General features: G+C 42.6%; 1 protein-coding gene across 2 annotated transcripts in view; it reads left to right on the forward strand.

The window, feature by feature from the left end:
* HS6ST2 (heparan sulfate 6-O-sulfotransferase 2) overlaps positions 1-27189 on the forward strand; it is a 277565-nt gene that overhangs the window by 169846 nt on the left and 80530 nt on the right. The gene's annotated exons all lie outside the window — the stretch shown is intronic.

Below are 27189 nucleotides of genomic sequence, written 5' to 3' on the forward strand. Positions count from 1 at the left end.
CTTACCCTGGCCTTGCTGAGAACCCTGACTGCTGGATCTATACCCTCAAACAGGCATTGCTGTACATCTGGTGGCATTACCTGAAATGTTACTGTAGTGCCTAGATAGGACTCCAGAGGGCTGGCCTTGTACCCCTAAATTTTTTAAGTGTTGAGAAATGTGAGTAATTTTAAATATTGACATTGGCATTATAAAATTAGGAAAATTATTTAGTGCCATGGAAAACCGGATGTCCATCCGTGACTTTTGGATTAACCATATAAATGTTTCCTTAAATTGGTGCATAAAAAAGTGAGAGTCAAGCTTTGAATGAACAGAAGCACAAACAAAACCCATATTTGCACCTCTTTTGGGGGCAAAATTTGGCCAGTTACTTTGAGGCTAGATGAGGATATGCAACAATGGCTCACCCAAATTTGGAAGAATCCTTGTTTGGCCTTTATGTAACAGACTCTATAGAGGACCAGCCATGTGGTGGCATGCCTAGGAGGCAGGATATAGTGAGAGGCGCCCCCCTTGATAGCCTTGGAGTCTGGAACCCATTTCCTGCTATGCAATGACCCTTTCTGTAACTTGGACAAGCCATTGCTTATCTCTGGGTCTGTGTTTCCAGAGGGGTTTGGCTTCAAAGGTTCCCTTCAGATTTGACCTTTGACTATTTTAGCGACTTCAAGAGAAACTTCTGAATCCATGGGGGATCTTCTGTCTCCACCTCGAGCCTTAAAAAAAAAACCCCACGTTGTAGGCAAATGGCACGTGGTTTGAAATAGCAGATTCCACCTTTGGATTGTATCCTGTGCTAGCTCCTGCAGATGTTCACTCTTTCTCAGATCTACCTGGTTTTACGCACTGGCTGACCGCACAAGACCACTCCATCTTAGCACTGGATGTCAGGTCCTTGCTCTTGACTGTGCTTTCTGAAGACTGGTGAAAACTTGTATATAATGCTATTACTACCACTAGGAATAGCACCTACCAGTGACTGACTGTGTACAGTGTGTGAGGCGCTGTGCTCAATGTGTGAGGCACTGTGCTGTGTACCTTATGTACTTTTTCTCTTTTAATACATATAATACCCTATGGAATAAGTGTTATTATTAGTCTCTTTTAAAGAGAAGAGGGATGACTTATTGAAGGTAACACAGAGCTAATAAGTTGCAGGCCCATATTAGGACCCAGGACTGTCTGATCCAGATCTGAGGGTCTTAATGACTGTTATATGCACCGCTTTTTGCATCCCTGCATAGAACTGGGACATCGTCATCATCTTTATCGTCATCGTAACTGTAGTAGTTTTCCTTGTAGGCTGTGAGGTAGGTACTATTATCCTCCATTTTCTAAAGGAAGACACAGAGGCTCAGAGTGATGTGGTCACTTGCTCAAGATCACTACTCATCTGTATGCGTCCAAGCTGAAATGAACCAGAAGCTGATGGCCTCCAAACCTGTGCTGTTTCTCCTATCCCATGCTGCTTTTGGGGTTAGAACAAGTCTTAAAGGCCCTTGTGAGTTAGCTTTCCGTTTTCTGCTCCCAGGAGCTTTGCCCCTGCTTTCCTGAACAGCCTTACCAGCACAGCCAGCCAGGCTTGGGCAATTCCGAGTCCCTACAGTGCAGCAGCATTCACCCCCTAGAGCCCCTGAGAAGCATGCAGTACTTACTGACAATTACATGCCCAAAGTAGGTAATTTTGCCTTTTCAGGCACAAAGAAGTAAATCAAACGATATCCAAAATAGAGCAGAAAAAAAGAAGGAACAAACGAAGTAGGAAGCAATGCGTTCCCCCTTCTCTGACCCTCCTCAGCCAGCGTCCACAAAATCTCATTGTGTATAATGCACCAGCTTTGCTTTTCATCTCCTTGCACACCAGTGATCCAGGTTCCCAGTGGTGTCTAAAGGCCACCTGTATTTAACTGTTAGCTGCCTTGATGTGCCTGTCTCTCATTTCAGCAGTTGCTTCCTCAGTTTCCCTAGCCTTGGGAACGCTTAGCTTTTTGCCTAACCAATGGAGGATTGCCATCAAGTGGTACGTACTGGGAACTGCATGGCTAAAAAAAAAATGTCTCATATATTTTTCCCTTTCTAAAGGCAAACTCCATCCATTCCTCAATCCTAGTTAAGGGATTAACCATGCCCTTTCTTCTCTTTTTTCTTAGTCTTTTGTCAGTTTTGCTGCTCATTAGCTCTTATACAAGAAGCAGAGCAGGAGAAGTAAAAGCAAGGAAACGCAAATCACTGAGGGATTTCATACACACCCCCCTTCCCCCAGCTCTCCACCCCTACTATTGTGAGTGGTTTGCTGAGAGAGAAGCTCTAGGAGCTTCAGATGGGGTTGAGCTCATTCAGAACCCCCCTGTTCTCCTTTGGTATTGATGACTCAGAACTGATTACATCTGCAGAGCAGTGTGAATTGCAGGTTCTAAAAGGGGCTAATACAAAAGACAATTCACAAGGGATTATGTACAAATAGCTAATAAACAAAAGGCAAAAATCAACTTCACTAGTAATCAATGAACTGTAAATTAAAACTAACAATGGAAATTATTTTTAGATATAAAATTGGCTGAGAAATGTTAAAATAAAAATTCCCAGGGTTGAAGAGGATGCAGTGAAATGGATGTTTTTATACACTGCTGCTAAGAGTCACAGATTACTCACAGCCTTTCTGGAGAACATGTTGGCAACGTGATCAAGACAATTAAAAATGTTTATATGCTTTGACTCTATACCTTTGCTACTAGAAATTTCACCCAAAGAAATAGTCAGATACAAATATTTATGTGTAAGGATATTTGTTGAAGTATTATTTGTAATAGAAAAAACTATAGGACTCTGAATGTCTAAAAAGTGTTAGTTAATTTAAAGTATAATCATAGACTAGAATCTTATTTAGCTATTTATCAAAAACCACATTCTTAGGGAATATTTAAGGGTTTAAGGTTATAGAAAAATGCTTAGTGTATAATATTTTTTAAAAATTCTGTCAGGGTACAAAACTAATCATATCCCTGTTTTGTAAAACATCCCAATTTGAAGAAGACAAAAATGACTGGATGTAAATGTATCGTGTAAATAGCAAACATCTCTCAGAGCATTATTGGTGATTTTTTTTACTACTTTTCTATATTATCCAAGTTTTCCATAAAGAGTATGTATTAATTTTACAATCGGAAACAAAACCTGATAGAAATAAAAAAACGAGGCTTGAAAAATGATAGTTCAACTCAAACTCATGGTTACCACTAAGAAAATTATTAAGAGCCTGTAGATTCCCAACTCACAGAGTTAGAGCTTAAAAGGACCTTAGAGTGCATCTAGTGTCAACCCCACCAGTGCCACGGAATCCCCTCAGTGATTTCCCAGCACACGTATCAGGCAGCCTCTCTGGAAACACTGTGCTTAAGGAACTCATTGCCTCTGGCACCTGCCTCTTCAAAGTATAACAATAGTGATAATCCCTTACCTGTGTCTAGTGATTTACAGTCCATGAAGCTTTTAAAGTTACCATTTTATCTCACAACCCTGGGAGGCAGGAAGGGCAAGTGCAATTATCTGCATTTTCCAGATGCGCATCCGGAGTTGAAGTGGCTTCCAGTGGTAAAGTGACTTGTTGCATCACTGGTCCATAGCAAAGACAAGACTGAAATCCAGGTGTCCTGACTCCCACACTGAGGCTTATTCCACCCCTCCATAGTATCCAGGGTTTAGTTTTATACAAGTATCTCCTTTGGTTGAGTTTATGTTGACTTTACTATAGCCCGAACCCCTCCCCATGGTACCTCATATCTAGTCTCTTGGGCCCCGGAAGATGTGCTTGGGTGTAGGGCTACATGCTACCTAAGGCCCAGAGTAGGGCAAACATGGAAAGAGCTCAGGGGGAGAATGGGGAAACCGATGATTCTCCTTTGCTGCAAATCCTGATAGTCTCCACTCAGGAACCTGCGACCATATTTATGAAACGTTGTTTTCATAAACTGCTGGTTGTTCAATAAGGCATAAAATAGCCAGTATATGACAGTTATTTGCTCTACAAAATCGCTTTTGCAACACGGCTTCAATGTCATAGCAGTGACTGCATTTCGTTTAGTTTCCTAAGAGATGTGACACAGTAGATTAACTGTTGATATCAAAATGCAGAGGTTCCCCTATTGCTGTCAGCAATCTTGTTCCATTCTTTTCCCACAGCTCTGCATCCTGCCTTGGGAAAGCATTTGTACACTTCCACTGCAAGGTCTAGTCACAGACCCATCTGGATTTGTCAACTTCACGAGAAAGCAACAGGCAGGAAGACAACTTTCTTTGACCTTGGGAGGGTGTCTGTGAGTTGGGCAAAACAAGCTGGTATTCAGTCCATTATAGGTTATCCCATGTACAGAGATGGTCCCCATCCCATCCTGGGGTCTATAAGGAAGGGTAAACAAGACGCAGTGGAGTAATGGCTCTAGCTGAGGAGGCAAGAGAAACACACAAGAAGGGAAGAGCAAGCCAGAAAAGGCAGTATAGCCTCAGTGTGCAGTGAGAGTTCCAAGAGGGAGGTGACTCACTGAGGGCTGCCGGGTTCAGGTCAGAACTAGGTCAGAAACCTGCTCTGGCCTAGACCCAAGGATTGTTGGAGAACAGAACCAGCTCAGTGGGTTTGAGAACACGACAGACACTGGCCGTGGGAGCCAACACAGTGAGGTCCTGATCAAACCCTGCTGGCATCTTGCCTGGGGCAGAGGCGCCTACTTCCAGGAACTCAATCTCAGCCCTCAGCAGGAGGCTCCACCAGCTCTCCCGTGCCTAATCTGCTGGCTGCCACAGCTGGCACTTCCCTGGCCCAGGTCTGGGGCCTTCAGTCTACCCTGGGGGACAGGGCATGTTCTAGCCAGAGAAATGCCCAAACAGCTGTGCTTGCCCCTTCCGCTGGCTTGACTGTTTTCCCAGAATTAACCTCAGGGATTCAGTGAAATGATTCAGAGAAACAATTGGTTGATTCAATTAGAAAGTTAGTCAGCTGTTGTTGAGGCTGAATTTATTAAGGAAGATGGGCTCAGAAGGCCAGACCCATGCCACAGTTCCTGACCATCTCTCCCACCACGTTGCTAAAGGTGAAAGGAGCTGACAGTGAAAGGGAGGGCCCCAGTCGAAAAAAATGGAGGTGAAAAGAGCCTCGTGCATGTTTGCTAGCACCCAGCTGCTAACTGTTGTCTCGCTCGCCACTCGCCCCAGCCCTGGCCAATCAGTTGTCATGCCAGCAATGCATGTCTCTTCTTGAGAGCACCAGAAACAGTTTTCTAGCAGATGTTAGGATGTGTAAGGGGCCAAGTGATTTACAAAGAAGGGACGCTCAGGCCCATACATGGATATAGGGATTAGCTTTGGAGCTATTTTTCACATTATTCCTCAGTTTGTCCAGGTTCCTGGGGCCCAGGTTATCCTCGGTCTAAGATTCTTTTACTTGGCTCTCCACAGAGTCTAGCTATTTGTCCCTTGTCGAGTGGCACCTCCCTTCTGGGCCTCAGTGTTTCCATCTGTAAAATGGGAGAGTTAAGTCAGATAAGCTCTGTGGTATCTTCCAGCTCAGATATTTGTTCTGTGAGTTTAGGTTTGCCCTCTGTTGGTCCAAACTGCAGTTGCTTTCCTGGGATGCCCCAAGAGTCTCGTCTCCTACTTATCTTCTTATAAACTCAGCTCTTTCTGTCTTCTTTGTCCCCTACCAATCTGGACACTCTTTGTTCCTTTCACAAAGTGAGTCTTCTGCTTTGAGGTTTATTTCTAAGAAAGGCAAAGAGGAATCTTGTATTTTTCTAAGCTGCTCAGACCCATCACGTGATACCACTCTTTCATCTTAGGTTTGTTTGATCATGCATTCATTTATATATTCATTTATTCATTCTCGCACTCAGCAATATCAGTGGTGTGCCTACATTGTGCCTAGTGCTGGGCTGGACAATGCATATGCATAAGAAGGTGCAACACGATCAGTTCTGTAAGATGGGTGGCAATTTGCCATGAACCCTCTGGAAGCTGCACTACTGCATACCGCTCCTTTCAGGGAACCCCGCAACTTGCAGCATATCATTAGGAATACAGTCAGGTATCTGTATTTAAGAGTATTGCAAATAATTAATTTATAGGCTGAGCAAACTAGAATAGAGATTGTGCAAAGGATGTTGAACCTAAAAAATAGGAAAAGGTGTGCCAATAAGCTCATAGAAGCTCTATGTGTGTGTTTTCATTCCCAAGATGAAATATTATACAATGTATCTCACTTATGAGACTTTGAGTAGCAGACCTAGTATTAACAGGGTTATTCCTATGGCTTTGGATTGAATAGGTCAAACTTGGAGTCAGACACTCTCAATGATATTCTCATTTAATTCCCACCTCTTTTACCCATTTAACAGAAAGGGAAGCTGAAACCATATGTGACCTTTACTATGATGTCTGGTTGCTCAGAATATAGTTGAAATGCTTCAAAGCTCTCTTTTTAGGGAGATGGTAAATGAATTCAATGAATGAATTCAATCCTGAATTATCGGGAAAAGCCACGGGACCTTCATTCTCCAGCTCCAACTGTTCCTTCTGTGCGGTGTCCTCAGGCCCAAGCCCAGCCATACCCCAACTCCATTTGGACTTCCATAGAAGGCATAAATGGAGGAAGCTTTGGGAATAGCCTTCCTATTTAAGCTCTGATGACTGGTGCCAAGAACTGCCCTCACACACCTTTATTCTAGATTGCTTGCGTGCTTGGCCTGTACAACCCGCCTGACCCCGCAGTCATGATTAACTGCCTGAATTCCTTGTCACAGACTGGATTCTGCCACTTGGTGTCTTAGGACACCTTTTTTTTGGAACTTCCTGGAGTCTATACATGTTCTTGACACCTGCTTTGATTTTCTAGATCCTTGACCTCTTGCCCGAGAGGCTCTCTAACAGGTGTCTTGCTTATGGAGCCCACCTCCTAGCCTGCCTACTTCTGCTGCCTTGATGCCATCCCCCTTCAGTGTGACGATGACCATTTTGAGCACGTACAAGCCTCCATGCTGGGAAGCTGGAGCACCAAATGACAGCTGTGTCTGAGGAGTGGCTCAGTTGACAACTGATTCAAGGCATTGACAAGATCTCATTATTTTCTGTTCTATGTTTACATCTTTCAAGTGTGTTTGAAAAATCAAGAAAACAATACAATTTTGTGTCCCAAATTGAAATGATAATGAAATTGCCTTTTTATTTATTTACTTTTTGTTGTTCTCATCCTTTCTCAGGCCTCTTGTCACACATACCACCTTCCCCGCTCCCCAGCTCCCTGCCAACTTTCTCTCTGGAAAAGATAAACCCCATTGTATCTGTGCTGATCTCTACTCATATACTGTATCTTTCCAGGTCTTTCTGTCACTATCATTTCTGTTCTCATTCATAGATGACAAAGCTGATGATGGGATCCAGGCCTGTGCAGATTTGGTTGAAAGGGCCAACATGGCATATTCTTTTAATACAAATTGTGCTTTGGTTTTCAGCTGCTTTTGCTCCTGTCTCTATGCTTTTCAGGCATCCTGTTGTCTTTGCTTGTGAAGAGACAGCCCACAGGACTGTGGTGATTCAAACTAGTCAGTGCAGTGTGATTCAGTCCACTGGAAGAACAGTGAATACCTACTACATCCAGAGCATCCAGGGAAAAGCAGAGCTTCACCCTTACCTTGGGAGCCCATGTGGAGAAAGACATGTCTTCAGAGAGGGGAAACGGCTGTGAGGGTTCAAAAGCAGGAGTGACTTGTCTCTCAGCTAGTTTTCACCACCTCTGTCCATGTCACTTCACCACCCTTTATTTTTTGGCTGAGGTATATTCGCCCTGAGCTAACTTCTGTGCCAATCTTCCTCTATTTTGTGTGTGGGTTGCCGCCACAGCATGGCCACTGACGAGTGGCGTAGGTCTGCACCTGGGACCCACTGAAGCAGAGCATGCCAAACTTAACCACTAGGCCGCAGGGCTGGCCCCCACCTCCCATTTTTAAATCCTGTTTTCTCCTGGCTTGATTGACATTGTGCTATTTTCTCTGGTTTTGTTCCTTTGTTGCTAGGTCTTCCTTCTCCATACTTCTAACTGGGATTTCTCAGAGGCTCAGTCCTCTGCTTTTTACCTTTCTTTCTCTCTGCATTCATTTCAAGATCTCACTGACTATCACTGCGATGAAGAAAGCCTCAGTGTCTCCAGCCCAGATCTGTCTCTCAAGTTCCGGTTCAAATGCCTCATGGACATTCCTATAGTCTTGTGTTGCTAACCTTCCAATCCCACCAATCTTAAAACCAAACTCATCACCATACCCTCCCTTTTTGTTAATGAAGTCCCATTTTTTTGCAATATGGAAACCTAAACATCATCTTGGACCATTCCATCACCATCATCTCTCTGCCATCTGCATATCTAATCAATTGGCAAATTTCTTGATTCTATTGAGGATCAAAAAAATTTAGAACTGGCAGTAACCTTAGAGGTTATCTAGTATGGAGTTTTCATTGTCTCAGAGAGTTGGAGGGCCAGCAGTATGGCTGAGACTAGAACCCAGGTTTAAAAGTCTCTAGGCTTTTGCTTTTTTGATGTAATACTACCTTAAAGCATAAGTAAAGTTCATAGGCTCTAGAAACAAATGACAGGGTTCCAATCTCCACTCAGCTATGTCATTTGCTAGCTTTGACCTTGGGTAAATAGCTTAATCTCTCTATGCCTCATTTGTTAAATGGAAATAATAATAATACCTTATCTTAAGCTTAGAATTAAATGAAAAATATATCGTTAAGCACTTAGCATTGGCTTGAGTCCATCACCTCAGTTCCAGATCCACTGCTGACACTCTTCTAGAAATTTCCACACACTAACTGTTAAATATTATCTAGTCTTTCTAATATGGAACCTTTAGACTCAAACGTCTTTTCCTGCTCTGAATCCTATTACCCTAACCATTTAAGGAATTCATATCAAACAGAGTTTCAACACATTTTGAAAAACAGAGTTTCTGTAAATGTTAATACCTCAGATTAGAGCAAAGAAGGATAAGGAAAGATAAAACAGAGAACTCATTAGTAAGTACTTATTGGGTAACTTCCAGAATTATTCCTTGTTAACTTTGAGAGGGAAGTGAAACAGACCCTAATCTAGACTTATGCCATATCAGAAAGAGTGGGCTGATTGGTTTACTTCTGGGGATCATACTAGATATACTGTTTAACAACGTGTTCTTGTTTTCATTTAACAAAATATCTTGGTCATATATTGTTGATGAGCAATATTCCTTTTATGAATCCTAGTATGTGTGCAGATTACTAATTACCATAAGAGACTGGAGAATGCATGGGGAGAATAGATTTCTGGAACTAGAGGGGTGTCTAAAGGAGTGGGAGTAATCTTGGAGCCGTTGAGAAAGGGGCTGGAACAGCTGACATCTTTCTGAACATGGAGAGGACAGAGGGAGGAAAGCCAGAGGGAGAAGATTACCTAAGAACCCGTGGGGCTAATTTCCCTGCTGATTGCTGAACCTAAAGGACTTCAAACCTTATAAACTACTTTCTAAGACAAATCAGTGTCATTTAAAATTACCTCTAGGGATAGCCTTTCTATGTGTAGTTAACTTCTACTGTCAGGGGTAAAAGAACTTCAGAGATAACCTTATACATATGAGGAAGCTGAGGCTCAGGGAACAGAGGGAATTATTCAAAGTTCTCCCAATGGTTCAGTCCGTAATGTCATAATGAGCACTATTTACCTGGCTTTTGTGGGTGGAGAGGGCACAGATGAATCATTCATATCATCATACCCATACCTAAAGAAATTAAGACATTTGTATACTTAAGACAGAGAACCAAAAGCTTGATTTTTCTATTTTAAAGGGTGGCTAAACTGGAGTTGCAAGCCTACTTTGCCTGACCTTTTTAGCTTTGATAAAGGCAACCTTGATTCATGATGCATGAGCCTGGGTCTTTGAAACCGATAAGAAATGGTTTGTTCATTGAACATGCAAACAAATTACTTTCCAAGGGTTGAAATTTAAACTGACATTAAGCTTTGAGAACATCTATATTTAATTATACATAAAGGCCAGAAAACAATTTGTAACCTTAAAATAGTAAAATTAAAAGAGAAGTCCCACCTATGCAAATAATTTATTTCACTGCAACACTACCCTTTAGTTTTGCCATCATTTGTCTATATTAGCAGGGCTGGCTTAACAATATTTCCAGGGTGGCCCTGAAATATGAGCTTAGATTGGAAATAAGCAGTCAGAGCAGTTCCCAGGGCAGGCTGCTCCGTAGAGTCGGAGGGTGTGTTGGCTTCTAACAAAGTTTGCCTCTTGGTAGGAGAAATAATAACGCAATACAATCTGTAATAATATATTTCTCTCACGATGGGATTTAGGGGGTCAAACTGTAGTGGCAGAGCACAGGCAAGAAAGCACAGAGATATGGGTCCTAAATTTGACCCAGGGCTGAATCTGACTCTTCTCTACTTTGGGCCTCAGGTTCCTCATCTATAAAATGAGAGGCCTGGATCCAATGATCAAGTTGGAAGAAAAGGCAGAGAATGTGAAATGAAAAGCATGAATCAAATAAAAATGGCTTGGTTATTTCTAAATGCCCCTTAACACGCCCCCCCCCCCCACAGATGTGTGTGTGCACAAACTGGTTGCCCTTCAGTTGAGCATGGCCTGGAATTGTGGGAAAAGCACTGGACTAGGGGTCGGGATATCTGGATTCTCATCCCAGCTGTTTTTTGAACTCTGATGTTCTAGGTAAAGCTCTTTTCCTCTCCATCTCTCAGATTTCCCCTCTGCTAAGTGAGGGTGTTGGGTTCTCATGGGTTCCCCACCAGGAGTGTGCGGGAGCGCAATCCATCACGGACGAAAGCAGGATTTCCCCTGGGGGCAGGGCCCTGCAGGCCTGTGTGTTTCAGATAGCTTCCCAGGTGATTCTGATGTGTATTTTTAGTTGAGCACCATGGCTAGCCGGTCTCCATGCACCCTCTCAGCTCTGCCATTTTGGAAGATGAGTGAGACTTTTTTTGGTCCTTTCCAAGCACTGTGTGCCTTGCTACTGCCACTCCAGTGGTGTGGGGATTATCCTGGCAGTATATTCAGCTCACTCCTTCCCAGCAGCGTCTTTTGAAGGGATGGGAGGTGTGCACTGGGCAGGAGGCACAAAGGCACGCTCTGTGGAGTCACCACATGGCAAGCCTCCAAGACGCTGCTCTTCACTTCCCAGTTGTTGCCCATGTGGGCCTTCCTGAACTATATAGGGACCTGATTAGATTAATTGATTCCTGGCTTTTCAAAAATCTCCTCTCTGGTGGGTTGCATGCTGCTTATCAAGATGTGCTGGGGAAGCCAGTGCCAGTGTGAATTCTTTGTACTGAGAAGGCTGGACCTGGCTTGATTCGGAGGTGAATATTGTGTAGGAGGGAGAGCAGCCTGTTGCCTGCTTTCCTCTCTCTGTTGCTTTAGCAAAAATGGAGCACTACAGACCAAATGTGCTTGCAAAGCGGAAACGAGAAGGCACTGAGGGTAGCTCAGCCTGGATCTTGTAAATTGCCTAGCACAGTGCCGAGCACAGAGAGCTCAATGAATGGTAGCTGCTATTGTTATTTTAGTGTCCAGGGTAAGGGGAGAGAACCTGAACCCTGAACCGCGGGCAGAAGACCCAGATGTAACTCCAGCTGTCCTTGACTTACAAATCCATAACCCTCACCTTCCCTGGTGTCCTGGTCTCTAAAATGAGGAGGCTGGACTGATCAGTTTGAACGTTTGAAAATTTGGACCCTCAGGGTTCTGAGGAGGTATCCTGAGGGCTGCTTCAAGGACATGGAAGGTGGGGAGGAGGCTGAGCAGGCAGAACTCAGACCCTCTAACCCACCGCCCAGAGCCTCAGGGCTTTGCACAACTCCCATTCACACCATATTCTATGTCCATGGTTCTCAGACTTTTCAGTATCAGAACTCCTTTACACTCTTAAAAATTATTGAAGGGGCTGGCCCGGTGGTGTAGTGGTTAAATTCGTGCACTCCGCTTCAGTGGCTTGAGGTTTGTGGGTTCAGATCCCGGGCACAGACCTATACTGCTCGTCAGCCATGCTGTGGTGGTGACACACATACAAAGTGGAGGAGGATCAGCAACAGATGTTAGCTCAGGGCCAATCTTCCTTGTCAAAAAAATCAAAAACATTGAGGACCCAAACAGCTTTTATTTTTAGGATATACCTATTGATATGTACTATATTTGAATGTAAAACAGAATTTTCAAAAACATATATTAACTTATTTAAAATAACAATAATACACCTATTACATATTAACATAAATACGTATTTTTATGAAAAATAACTGATTTCCAAAGCAAAGAAAATTTAGTGGCAATGTTTTGTATTTTGTAAATCTCTTTGATATCTGGCTTTGTAGAAGACAGATGGATTCTCCTGTCAGCTTCTGCATTCAGTCTATGGTAATATGTTATTTTGGTTGAAGTATATGAAGAAAATCCAGCCTCACACAAACATATATTTGGAAAAGGGAGGACCTCGGGGACCCCGTGAATGGGTCTTGGGGACTACTGGAGTCTTCATGCCACACTTTGAGAACTGCTGCTCTACGTGAATGGCGCTCCCTGAAGTTGTACAGTGCTCACGCTGTGAGACAGTAAATGGCAGCTCTGCTCTCACCCTCTCTTCCTTCACCCCATCCTCTCTTCAAATAGAGCAGCTCAGTTTTTATGTGTTTTACAGAATGGAGTTATTGGAAGATTTTGTTTGAAAAGAGAGCTCTGCTTCTAAAAGTGTTTGAAATCCACCGACCTAAATCTTAAGTTACTGAAGAGCCAAGGATTTGAGAGGTGATCAGGGATCGTTGAGCTCCTTTCCATGGGCTTCCTCTCCCCTAAAATGCGAACTCTCAGGCTTTGAGGAGGGGGCTTTGGGATCATGCCTCAGCTCTGCCTGAACAGTGGCATATCATCTCAACAGTGACGGTCTCAGCTCAGGAAAATGGCATCATATGGCTTGAAAGATTTAATGCCACTTTAGAATGGAGCTGACCTGCCCAGGAAGTGATATAGGCTGGAGGAGGGGTGGATTCAGTGTTTATCGAGTTGTCTGATCACTGGAGGAGAGAGACAGGCCATAAGGGCAAGTTTCAGTGATATACTTATATGTCGTCATCCTTAGAGCTACACATTCATCATTATTATTTATTTCCTAGATTTACGTCAGATCTTTATTCCAAGGGACAGGAGCCAGTGCCAAATATCATGAGATCTAAGTGCCCTAACAAACCATTGATGCTTCTTCCAAATTCTTGTCTAATAAAGAAGGCTGTGCTATTCTATCCTTTACTGCCAGAGTCATTATTGATTTCATGTCATTTCTTTTATAAAATCATCTCCTGGGTTTTGCTGAGCTTGGATTATAGCTGAGAATGCTCTCCTCCCACTTCTCTGGTGGGCAAGATGCTGTGAATTCCGTTGATGTGGGTCAGGGGAGAATTCCACAGTGATCCTGCCAACCTGCCCACTTTCCCCTTTAGGCTGTGAGCATGCGCAGAGGCACTCCCAGAGCTGTGGAGGATGAGGGGGAGCTCTTCTCTCTGTTCTCTTTTGCTTTATTTCTCCCACCAGCCTAAGCATTAATTAAGAGGCCGAGCCTCTAATGCCCAGCATTGGGGTCAATCATTTGGGCTAATTGGGTGTCTTTAATTTAATGGAACTCTTTTCTGGGAGTAAGAAATAAAACTGAATCCCTTGGAGAAATGGGAACCCTTGTGATTTGCTGGTGGGAGTGTATAATGGTGCAGCTGCTATGGAAAACAGTTTGGCAGTTCCTCAAAAAGTTAAACATAGAATTACCATATGATCCAGCAATTCCACTCCTAGGTATATACCTAAGAGAGGTGAAAACATATGTCCACACAAACACTTGTACATGAATGTTTATAGCAGCATTAATCGTGATAATGAAAAAGTGGAGTCAACCCAAATACTCATCAATGGATGAATGCATAAACAAAATGTGATGTACCCATACAATGGAATATTGTTCAGCCATAAAAAGGATTGAAGTGCTGATACATGCTACAACATGGATGAACCTCAAAAACTTTATGCTAAGTGAAAGAAGCCAGACTAAAAAGACTATATATTGTATGATTCCACTCATATGAATTACCAAGAATGGGCAAACCCATAGAGACCAAAAGCAGATTGGTGGTTGCCAGGAGCTGAGGGGAGGAGGGAAAAAGGAGTGACTGCTTAATGGGTATGGGGTTCCCTTTGGGGTGATGAAAATGTTTGTAACTAGATAGTGGTGGTGGTTGCACAACTTGTGAATGTACTAAATTCCACTGAGTTGTACTTCAAAATGGTTAATTTTATGTTATGTGAATTTCAACTCAATAAAAAAATGCAAAGCAAACAAACAAAAAAACACCTGAATCCCTGGCTGCTGCCCTCTCTTGGGCTAGTTTCCCTCATGAATGTTTGTGGGATCAGGAATCCAATCCCCGGCTGTGAACTCCTCCTGAGTGGAAAAATGGGCTTACCATAACTCGTAGGTACTTTCGGTAGTTATGTCTTGTGGAGCTACTATATATGATGCATGATGTTCTACACCGCTGTCCTCACTGTTTGCTCACGGAAGGCAGGGATCATGTCTTGCTCATCCTTGTATTCCAAGTGCCTCAGCACATTCCTCGCACAAAGGAGACACTCAATAGATGTTTGCTGAGTGAATGATTGGATGTGTTTGTTGCATCTTCTTATTCATCTCCATGTCCTCCCATGGTGCTAGTAATAGATCTACCACAGCAGGTGCTCAGGACAGATCTGTGGACTTATCTAGTGGGTGGGCATGAAATTGTTTAGATGCATTTTATTTTATTTTTTTAGGTTTGGATATCTATACAATGGAATATTATTTGGCCATGAAAAGGAATGCAGTACTGATACATGCTATAACATGGATGAATCTTGAAAACATTATGCTAAGTCAAAGAAGCTGGACATAAAAGACAACATATTATATGATTCCATTTACTTGAAATGTCCAAAATAGGGAAATCCACAGAGACAGAAAGTAGGTCAGTGGTGGTCAGGACCTGGGAGGGATAGGGGGATATGGCGGTGACAGCTAAAGGGTACTGGGCTTCTTTTTGAGGTGATGAAAATGTTTTAAAATTGAGTGGTGATGACTGCACATATCTGTGAATATACTAACAACCGCTGATTTGTATGCTTTAAGAAGGTGAATTATATGGTATGTGAATTATATCTCAATAAAGCTGTTAAAAATTTAGATATATGTCAAAGGAGTAAAGAATAGATTTGAATCCAAGACAGGTATGCCCTTGTTTTGGGAGAGATCTCATTCCAAAATCTGAAATAACTCCCCGATATGTTCAAAAGGTTTCTCTAGAGAAAGATTCTTTCACATTGGGCTTCCCTTACAGCAGCGGCCGTGTGGGTTTCCAGATCATTACCTACCTGATGAGGTGCTGGGGGCAGAGTAGCTTCAAGCCAGAGTGTGAAGGGCAACTGCCAACTGTTGAGCAGTTGGAGATTGATCAGAATGAATGTCAGTGGGAAACCAGGATTTGGTTTACACAAAGCCAGCTGCCTGGTGATTTCTCCACTGCCTGTAGGATATTGCCTGCCCACATCCCCACCCCTATTTTAATCGGGAGGAATGAGCAAGTAGCCTGATGATATGCCAGTTGTACAATTAGCAATTCAATGAGTCCAGCATCAAATAAGCAGTTCCAAATTCTTCCTCCTACTCCTGGGGCCTGTCCCCACTACGTCAGTGCCTATCAGCTTTCCTGAAGGAAGAAACACGATCTGCTGCTTTGGGGCTACGGTTGTGAGGCTGAAGTGGGACTCCTCGAGGGGAGTTGTATATGGAGATGAGCGCCACCTAGTGCTGGATGCAGACTTCAGCTGTACCCTTTGCCTTTAGGCACCAAGAAACTCCCACAGCATCATCCCACTTAGCTGACAGCTTGGATACCATGATCAGTGGCTCCTTAGTTCCCAGACAGGCAACCTCAGAAGCCTGAGGTGGCACCACTAGTTGCTGTTTATGGGGGGGATTACAAAGCCCTGAGTGGGTATGAGGGAGTTGATAAGCTACTCTGTTGGCTTCCTGTTTTCCTTGGGTCCCGAGGCCAAGGATAGTCCAAAGGTGCTCCTGGGAAGCCAAGGACTAGGCATTGGCCAAGGCTTTGTTGGATGTGGGTTTGCAGATGAAGGCTCACCCCATTTTCACAATTACGAAACATGAACACATTACAGTTCACTTGCAACTTGGAGGGACCTCGTTTCTATTTGGGAGATGGCCAGAGAGAAATGAGGGAGCTGAAACTGAGCTAGGGTGAAAAGCTCATAGGCTGTAGCATCAGATCAACCTGCAAGTCCCATTCTCTAAATAGATGCAGGATCTTCAGCAAGCCACTTCCTCTCTCTGAGGCTAGTTTCCTCACCTGGACAGGGAGATAGGAAAGAGCCTCTTACAAGGTTATTGTTCTAATTAAACAACAAAGCTCCGTCCTCATGCCTGGATCCCTGCTGCTGGCTCCCAACTGGCCTTATTACTCCCTTCCCTCTAGCGTAGATTGCCATCTTCATTTTCTTGTTGAGGACCCTGGTGCTTATAAGACTCCTAAACTAGAAGTCATAAGGTCTAGGAGATGGTTATGGCCCTATTATGAACTAACTGTGTGACCTTGGACAAGTCCCATTCTCTCTCAGGGACTGTAGAATGCAGAGGTTGAGCTTGATGGTCTCTAAGGTACCTTCTAACTTTGGTAGGGTTTCCAGCTATGTCAAGGTCGAATTGTGAACAGCCTGGCTCACCATGCTTGAGGATGGACTCCAACATTTGGCAAACACAACTCTTTCCCAAGGCAACAATTCTCCTCTTACCACTGTAATTACATGGGCCTTCTTGGAATGAGGCATGTACTCGAGCTTCTTCCCATTTTTTTCCTTAGTCATCTTTCCTTGGACTTTCTGGATTCTGTCTATATCTAATTTAACTGTACTTTTCCTATAGATAAGAACTAGAGGTATAATAGCAAGAAGCACCCCTCACTCCCCCGCTCTAGAGAGAGAGAGACCTGATCTGCCTGCCAACTTCCTTGTCTCTGCAGGCCCCTAGCCCACCCACCGCCACCTGATTTATGTCCTGCTGGAGCAGCCTAGCCATGATGAAGATTTACACCAGGTTTTCATCTTCAAATGAGCTACTACCTCTCTTCCTTGTGTATTCAAGTGCTTTGCACTCATAGCCTGCAAGTTTATCCCGGAATTCAAAATGAAAAATGGTCCCATGAGATGCTTGAAGAGAGGCGCACAAGGAATCACTTCAGAGCAGCTTGCAGGCTTGTACAGTAACTAGAGTGCAACGCCAGCTCTCAGTGCAGGTGTTACATGCACAGAGAGATTAGATACAGAGACCCTTTCCCCATTAGTGCCTTGTGGAGGTGTGGCACACAGCGCGATGGGGAAGGTGTAAGATTCAGAGTCAGGGATATTGAATATTCCCTTGTGATCACCTTCACTCACCAGCCGTATGACCTTGAGCAAGTTATTTTGTGACTGTCACCTGCCTTACCTGTAAAATGCGAAGAATAATGCCTACCTCACAGGTACAGTACAGCTTAGTGGCTAATGAGTGTGGGTGATGGCATCCTACAACTCTGGAATTGAATTGTTAGTCATGTGAGTCTCTCTCAGCCTCGGTTTTCTCATCTCTACAATGAGTAAAGACTTTTGTTCAGGATAAAATGAGATAATTCCTATAAAGTTCAGAGTGCCTGGCATACAGTAAGCACTCATTAAATGTTAGCTAAGAGCATGATTCTTATTGTTTGTCATTTAGGTATAATTTCTAATAATTCTAGAAAAGATATTCTGTGTACTCTTCCAGATGATTTGGCAAACTTGTCCCATGTTTTGTATTCTTGGGGCAGAAGCACACAGGATCTTTTTGGTACCTGGTTTTGAAACTTCAGGTAAGACATGAAACTGCAAGTCCTGCAATAAAAGGAGACTGGTTTTCGTGAGGAAACCAGTAAGGCTTTGCCCTAACGATGGTGCTACATCTTCACATTGAAAGATGTCCAAAGCCCACAAAAATGTTGAACTGGTCATGAATTTTCAGAAAGCAGCACATCCATCAATAGCGGCAAGGTAAATCCAGTTATGAATATTATATTTGCCAAACAGAAAGAACTGTTTAGCCAGGGGTCTCAAGCACAGCCTCGGACCTTTGGATTTCTTGCTTTGACAGAGACTAGCGAGGTATATGTGGGCAAGAATAGCAGTGGCTTAAAGTCTTTAACACAGATTTTTAACAATGAAGTCCCTTATACAGATGTTTCATTTACTTGACCCCAGACACTTGGGTTTTTGAGCACATCTGGATAATGAAGGGTATTTTCCACTTTTTTATCAAAATTGTTGGTTATATTAAATTCAGCAGGTTTTATTGAGCACCTAGTTTGTGCCCTCTGTGAAATATTGTTGGAGATGACAAGGAGGTCACAGGTTTGTTGAGAAAAATGAGACTGACAGGTTTGAAGTGAGAAAAGAAAAGTCGAGGAGCTGGGATTTGAACACAGTTCTATCAACTCCAAAGCCTGTGCTCACTCTGCTGTAGCACATTGCCTCTTCACAGACCTGCCAGTTCGCTTTTTGTTTTGGGCTGGCTTGAGGGAAGTTTCAGACCCAATCCAGTGGCTCCTGCCATACTTGGACTTCAGCAGAGACCAGACCTCCTTGCTGAAATCAAGTGACATATGTCCAGAATGGACCATTCCATGTGTCTCTACTGTCTGATCCTGTTAGTGACTTGGCTGAATATTTCCTGAGAATGATCTCAATCCTTATTTTAGGACTTGCCAAATCATTACTTGTTAGGGACTTTTTTATGCTCTGTGTTTTAAACATGTTAAAATGTGAATGAAGCAGTTATAGCTCACGCTGGCAACTTGCCATCCTTTGTCTGCGTCAGCATAAAATATTTGGGATTCAACAGAGTAGCAGCCTCTTGTGAAGCTGAATGTAAAATGTACAATGGAAATCTTCCTGGCTGATTTGGAACCAGTGCTTCCAAACCCCAGAATCTGAAATATGGAAACAAAATGGGATAAAATAAAGCACAAAACACATTTATATTTATATTATAAGTGAAACTTTTTCAGACCCTCATTAACAGAAAGCAAGCCCTGTTAAACTCAGAAAATTTCTGAGAGATTCTTAATGGTCTCTCCTTCCTTCAAAGCAAAAGTATATATACAATCAAATTGAGGAAATGCATTGCTGAAACCTAACATACAAATACAGATGTTTGCATCTGGGGAACGCTAAAACACATTCAAAAATCACTGTTAGCTTTCAATTGATGGAGTTGGCCTGCATCTATGCATCTTATTTTATAATTCAACCAGCGCCCGTGCATCATGAGTGGGAATGCTTCTCAGAAGGGAGGACAAGCCAGGTTTTCTTTTATGGCCCTTCATTTTTTTTGTTTTGTTTGTTCAGTGGCAAAACACTCCTTTCACTGCTTTCTGAAAGACAAAATTGTCAATTGGGTGCTTTAGAGATGCTTTCAGAAGGAATTTATGTTGACATAGCCAAGGACAAGTTACAGCTAAACCCATTTCCCACAAAAATGAGAATCCCTCAGTCTCCAGATGCTTAATTAGATCAGCACTAGAGGGCACTCTTATGATGCCAAAATAGGAAAATTTTACTAAAAACTGGTGGGCGAGGGTGGGGGTGAGCTGAGGGGAGGGTTCAGTAATGACAGCAGACAACAGACAGACAGCTTACAGAAGACATCTGCGACTGAAAATTGACTGGCTCGCCAAGAGATAAGAAAACATGATTTGAAAAGGGCTGTTGAGCAATTTTCCTCATCAGATCCACTTTGTTTCCAAAATGTGGTTGGTGTTTCGGCAATACAGGGCCCAGGTATCAGGCATTATTTCTCAGAATGAAAAGAATGTAAGAATCACTGATTATTACCACGTGATGTAGTAAAAGCACATTTAGGCAGAAAACAAAACATGACAGAGAAGCTTAGGAAAATGTGTTTACAATTTAACAGCTACTGGAAAAGAAGAATTTAAAATCCTTGGGGTCTTGCATGGTTTTTTTCTCGGTCTTTTGCAGCCATTGCTCTTAGAGTTGTTCTGAAGGGTTGTGTGATTGTGTCTGGAGGCGCAGATGCCTGCTTGCCTGCTGCCCCTAGGCGGGCTCTGGTGGACACAGGGTGGGTCGTGTGCTGTCAGGGAAAGGGACCAACAGACTTGGGTCCTAGTCTTGACTCTGCCACTGATGTGTTCTGAGATCAGTAGTAAGTCCCTGCCCTTGCAGGGTCTCAGGGTCAGGAAAGGGTTGGGCACCACTAATGGTCTCTAAAACATTACCAAAAGACATCTCCCAGCCCTCAGAGTCTGTGGTTGATGATTGCAGAAAGAACTTTCAATATCAATTGTGACTCCTGTCTTGCACGCTGGGCACTGGCCAGAATGTCTCAGGTATGCCCACGTGCAGTTTCCTAAGGAGCCAGTAGGAAGTTCGGAGATCTAATTGGAAGAGTAGGCCACTGAAGACAAACTTGTCTACTCTGCCTTTGGCCCCAGAGTCTCTTACAGCAATACAAGAGCAATTCCCTCTAGGCCTTGGTTTGTAAGAACCCAGGCTGCACTTCATAGGAGTGTTCCTGACTGAGTCAAGTTCAGTATAAAGTCTTAGAATGTTATAAAGAACAGGCGCCTTTGGGAAAGCACCTAGTCTAACAACCTCAATGTGCAGATAGGAAAACTGAGAGCCATCTTTCCCCATTTGAGAATGGGCTTGCCCAGGGTCAAACAGCAGAGTTGACATGAAGACGTCAGTCTTTTGACTTCTAGCCCAGGCCTCTTTCTGTTACCTTGGGCTGCATTTGTCTCTCTCCACCCACATTGACTCCAGGGAATAAGAAACCAGTAGCTATTAACCTAAGGATCTTGACATAGCTAGAATAGCTCTGTGTTATATATTGTATATATTGTATTTAGGTGGTATAAATGGAGAGATGTGGGGACAAATCCCTATCACAAATATATGTCCCCTCTAAATGTCATAGGAGTGGAGATCAAACCATTAGAAGGTCATTCCTCTGGGTCTAGAAGACTCTATAGTCTTAAAATGCTTTTGCCCAAAAGCAAGGATAGGATTGAAATTCTTGTCAGCTAGCAGGGAAAGTAGGCCAGGAGGATGGGTCTGGAAGCCAGCTTTATTATTTAGGGGCATGGAGGACACTGTGAAAGGAGTGGACAAGACAAACTCAGGAGATCTACAGTTGTGCCAAATGCTGACCTTCAGGGGATTAAAACAAATAGTCATAGAATAAAAGTTGGAAAAGATGTTCTGGATTCTAGCATTCTCAGGCCGACCATGAGGAGCTCCCTATCCCAGAGTATGACGAATTTCTGGCAGGCATGGCATGGAACAAGGAAGAAAGCAGAGCAGTCAAACAGTAGACCGTAGAAGCTGGGAGACACTCTTCCCCAAATCAGTAAATGCGATTACTTTCAACGTGGCCTCTTTTCTTGTTTGTTTGTTTGTTTTGAGGAGGAAGATTCGTTCTGAGCGAACATATGTTACCAATCTTCCTCTTTTTCTGCTTGAGGAAGATTAACCCTGAGCTAATATCCTTGCCAATATTTTTGTATGTGGGTCACTGCCACAGCACGGCTTGACAAGTGGTAATAAGTCTGTGCCCGGGATCCAAACCCACGAACGTGGGCAGCCAAAGTGGAGTGTGCCAGACTTAACCATTATGCCATGGGGCTGGCCCCTCAGTGTGGCCTTTGTACATGTAGGTGTCTTTGAGCATTGGTTTTGAAAAGCTGGTTCTGTTCCCAGGGTAGCAAGATGGCTCAGCGACAGGGGCCTGGAAGCCCTGATCCTGGCCTGCCATAGACTCATTATACTTCTGGACAGTTCTCTTACTCATCTTCTTCCCTAGATAAAAATAATCATGCATAAAAGTTATTGAGTCCTGACCCTGGACTTGGTACTCTGCTACAAGGTTTTCATGCGTCTTCTCATCTAACCCTCACAACCACCTTGTGAGGCACACATTGGCATGTCCACACAGGTTGTTTACAGTTGCTTTCTCTTCTGGTTGGGCTGGCCTCTGTTCTAATTGATCAGTGTCCATGCCATATTGCTTGTTAAATATGTTGAATATCATTACTGGTGTGGGTGCTATACTTGTCTCCATTTTGTAGATGAGGAAATCAAGGTTGAGAGGTTAAAGCACATGTCACACAGTTAGTAAATGATAGAGCCTGGACTAGAACCCAGTCTGTGTGACTCCTGGGCTTATTCCATGGCCCCACACCACCTGGAAGTGGTGCGTGAGCAAAACACTGAGGCCAAGCATTTTAACACTTTGCAAGTAAGGAAGAAAAGTAGCTTTTTTGCCTAAGACCTTAAGAATCATCCAGGCCTTTGTCTGGCTTCTCTGTTTTTCCCCACCAGTTGGAACAAGAGTCTTTTGCCTGGGACTTTGTGGACATTGGACTCCTTCCCATTTAGGGGACCAGATTTAACATGCAGAATGTTGTTTTTTCACTAGGATATACTGTATTTGCCTTCAGAGACCAAATGAGGACATGGCCTGAGATACAAAAGGAGGTGGCAGTAATTAAGCAGCAGTATACTAGGTCAGACCAGGATGCGGGTGGAAGGGCATTCAAAGAGGGGAGGAGATGGGAAATCAAGGACACAGCACCTCTGGGTGGGGGAGTTGGTAAGAGGGTGAGCAAACCAATCCACTTTCAGAAACCAGAGAGGTTGAATGGGCCATTTGCTTGGCAGCTCTGGAATAATGGTAGGTAATTGGTTCCCACAGGGTGTATTATCTGCCGCAGATTTGCGAGCTGACTGAAACAGTGTTGTCGTGGTTTTTTTTTTTTTTTTAACCACTCTTTGCAAAATCTGAGCATCTATGTAGCCTTTATCTGGGAGTATGTGGCTGTGGAGGTCTCTGCTGATTGACAGCCATCACCAACATCCCAGGCTCCTGGCAGGTGAAGAAGTTGCATGAGCAGAAAGGGAAATGGGGGGCCAATTGTTCATCAGTTAGATTTTCCTTGTTATTCTCAATGAAGTGTTCTCATATAACTTTTCCATCCTAAAGAACCAGCCACACTATATTTCAAATAAACAAAGCTATTTCCCCGGACGGAATGATGATCGGCTGCATTTCAACTTGGCTGTTATTGTTTTGGCCATGTTCTCATTTACTCATAAGCTCAGAATGTTGGGCTCTGGGATCTCTGAACTACTAATGGCATGTTGTACTGAGAAAATGACTAGAGACTACTGTACTTTTCGTTGTGTTTTTTTTTTTTAATTAATGATGTTTTAATGGTTTTTAACATTGTGAAATTTTGGGTTGTACATTTTTGTTTGTCCATCACCATATATATGACTCCCTTCACCCCTTGTGCCCACCCCCCACCCCCATTGCCCCTGGTAACCACAGTACAGTTTTCTCTGTCCATGTGTTGGTTTATATTCCACATGAGTGAGATCATACAGTGTTTGTCTTTCTCTTTCTGGCTTATTTCACTTAACATAATACGCTCCAGGCCCATCCATGTTGTTGCAAATGGGATGATTTTGTCTTCTTTTATGGCTGAGTAGTATTCCATTGTATATATATACCACATTTTCTTCATCTAGTCGTCAGTCGAGGGACACTTAGGTTGCTTCCACTTCTTGGCTATGGTGAATAATGCTGCAATGAACATAGGGGTGCATAAGCCTCTTTGGATTGTTGATTTCAGGTTCGTTGGATAGATTCCCAGTAGTGGGATGGCTGGGTCATAGGGCATCTCTATTTTTAATTATTTGAGGAATCTCCATACCGTTTTCCATAGAGGCTGCACCAGTTTGCATTCCCACCAGCTGTGTATGAGGGTTCCTGTTTCTCCACATCCTCTACAACACTTGTTGTTCTTTGTCTTAGTGATTATAGCCATTCTAACGGGCTTGAGGTGATATCTTAGTGTTGTTTTGATTTGCATTTCCCTGATGATTAGTGATGTTGAACATCTTTTCATGTGCCTATTGGCCATCTGTATATCTTCTTTGGAGAAGTGTCTGTTCATTTCCTATGCCCATTTTTTGATCGGGTTGTTTGTTTTTTTGTTGTTCAGTTGTGTGAGTTCTTTATATATTATGGAGATCAACCCCTTGAGACTGCTGTACTTTTAACTAACTTGGCACCAAAATGAAAGGCAAAGCTATTAGAGAATTACAAAATATTGGAACTGGAGGATTTTTAGAAACCACCTTGTGAAAATCCTTCATTTCATACGGTTCCCTGATTGAATAGAGAAGAGAATTTGCCCAAGATCAAATGAGTCATTGGTAAAACCAGGATTAGAAACCAAGGATCCTGATTTTCAGGCAAGGGCTCTCGGATTTTTACATCATCCTGTTTGTCCTAGGTCTTAATTTGTATCTTTAATATCAAAGGTATCAAAGGTAAAAGTGAATCATAGCTTCACTTTTATTTCTGAAGCCCTAAGCACCTACCCTGAGAATATAAATGCCAGGGGAGAGCTGTCATTGTTTGAGGCTCCTGGTTAGCATGAATCCCCATCTGGAGTTTCGGGGCTCCCAAGTCTCTCCCCAATTCCGGTTTTTCCAATGATGTATATGTGTTCCCTCCATTTTCATCTTTTCCTTTTCCTGCTACTTTGACATTTGGCAGTGGATGTCACTTGAGTGATATTTAGGCACATCTTCTCGAACCTGGGCCCAGAAGAAAGTTACACTTATTGCTTATTCTCCAGCCAGTGTCTGTGTCATGGGTGTGGTAACCACAGCTCCTTTGTCCACAAACTGCTGTTGCTTTCCCAAGATGTGGCTTCCTGAGGGGTGATGAGTCCAATCTCACAGTGTCACCTGGGCTAGCTGTTACAGAACACTACAGCATCCAATGAGGAAAACTCTGCCAGGATGTGGTACTGCAGTATTACGAAGCTGCCATTTAGAGACTTCTTGTTTTTATAGCATTTCAAGGTATGCAGACATGGAGTTCTATGGATAGCAAATGGCCCAGCTGGAAAGAAACCTGGCTTACAGCCTTTTTGGGGACTTTCCACAAGGAGAAATCATGAATAGAAATAATATCCCTTCCAATCAGAGAATTCTTTCTAATACAAATATTGAATCTGATGCCATTGGATATGTTCTCCATACATAAATAAGAATAAATAAAATGGGGAGAAACTTTTTCCTAGAGTTAATAACATACAATATATTTCTGTGGAACTATTTTCTAAGCAGATGGCCTAAAAATATCTTCCACAAGATTGTAAACTTTGTGAAGGCAGGGATTTGTGTCTGTTTTATTCACTGCTCTACCCTCAGTACCTGTAACAATGCCTGTCACATAAATAATACATTTTCTTTGTGGGGTGATTTTTTGTTGAATATATTTGATGTATAACATTGTGTAAATTTAAGGTGTACAGTGTGTTAATTTGATACATTTATATATCGTAATATGATTGCCTTTGTAGCGATATTTAGCATCTCTATCACATTACATAATTATCCTTTCTTTTTATTAAAAGGTCTTTTTATAAAATTCTACTTAAGAACCTTCCCAAAGAAAGAGAGAGAGAGAGAGAGAGAGAGTGTGTGTGTGTGTGTGTGTGTGTATAAAATGGGTTCATAAAGTTAATTCATTTTTTCTAATCAGTATGCCTCTCCTTTTTCTTTTTTTTACCTTTACTCACATGGGCTTTGATTCACTTCCAATGATGCCTACCCTTTTGATTGATGCACCTGTAACATCTTCCTGGATAACCATTGAATACTCCACCTCTGGTAACTTGGACTCCCAGGTAAGGCAATGAGCTTCAAAAGTCTCCTCAGTGCAACCACTGGGCAAACTGTAATAGGCAGTTGAGAAATTTACTTAGAAATAAAAAAAAATAATCTCAAGAGGCAATAGTTTCCCTGATTAAAGTTAAATTTGGTCCCATCCCCATGTAAATCAATTGTGTACATACTTATATTATTTGAGGATTTCTATTAGTGCAGCAAAATTAAAATTACAGTTTTGGAAAGTGCTATATATTTGACTTTGGAGTTTTCTAGTACTAGGAATCAACATATAGCTTTATGTTTTTTTTCTTGTTGTTGTATTTTTCACCCAAAGTTGTGTTATGTTTTGTTCATGAGGCTGAGTGCAGTGGAAGAGGTACTAGCCTCTCTTCACTGTCTAGGGAAACTAAGTCATGGGGTAGGTCAGAACACTCTAGATTACTTCTTCCTTGTGGCTGGAATGGAAGAGGAGCACATTGGGCCCTGGATGGTAAGTCAGCTAATGGGAGTGTCTTGTTTAACAGATCTGAGCCAGGGCTCACCAAGTACATCACTTTTTTTTCTCATAACACTTGCTTCTCCATCAGTCTTAACAACTCACGGAACCAGGGAAGCAGAGCTTAGCCACACTAGGAACTGATGATAAAAGAGTCTTATATTGCTTCTCGGATGATGATGCAAGGGCACTGCTGCTCGTCATGCTATTAAGAATCTCTCTTAACTCACTTCTAAAGCCTCCAGACATATTTGATGTAAAGAAACACTTCTCCCAAGAAAATGTACAAGCCATATAACTCGCTTCGGGCACAGAAGTGTTGTCACATTATAATATCCCTTGCTTAATATAAAACAGAAAGCTAACTGAGCCCATTTAAACCCTCAAATTAGCAATTGACCCATGCACAACTTCATAGTCCCAGCTAATATCAGAAATTCACATTGTTAGAATTAGTGTTTTGTGATTCTTTAGACATATATTATGAAAACAGCTGAGCATTTTTTTTTGAATGGAGAGACATTGTTTACTTTGATGGATGTCTTGCATTTGGTTGGAAGGGACTAGAATGATGATTTATGTATCACTTTCTGTGTGCTTTGAATTTTCATCTTTTTGAAGAGCATCAGCAAAGTCTAATCATTCTTTTTTCCTTTTCTTTTCCTTTTGTTATTTGTGTTTCGTATATTCCTGATATTATGAAAAATCCCTGTCAATTCCTCCTAGGTCCTTTCAATCAGGCATTTCCATTTTAGGGGGGCCATAGCGTTTGGTTTGGTT

This window comes from Ceratotherium simum, chromosome X, assembly GCF_057802395.1.
Source record: "Ceratotherium simum simum isolate JZ-2026a chromosome X, ASM5780239v1, whole genome shotgun sequence".
NCBI lineage: Eukaryota > Metazoa > Chordata > Mammalia > Perissodactyla > Rhinocerotidae > Ceratotherium > Ceratotherium simum.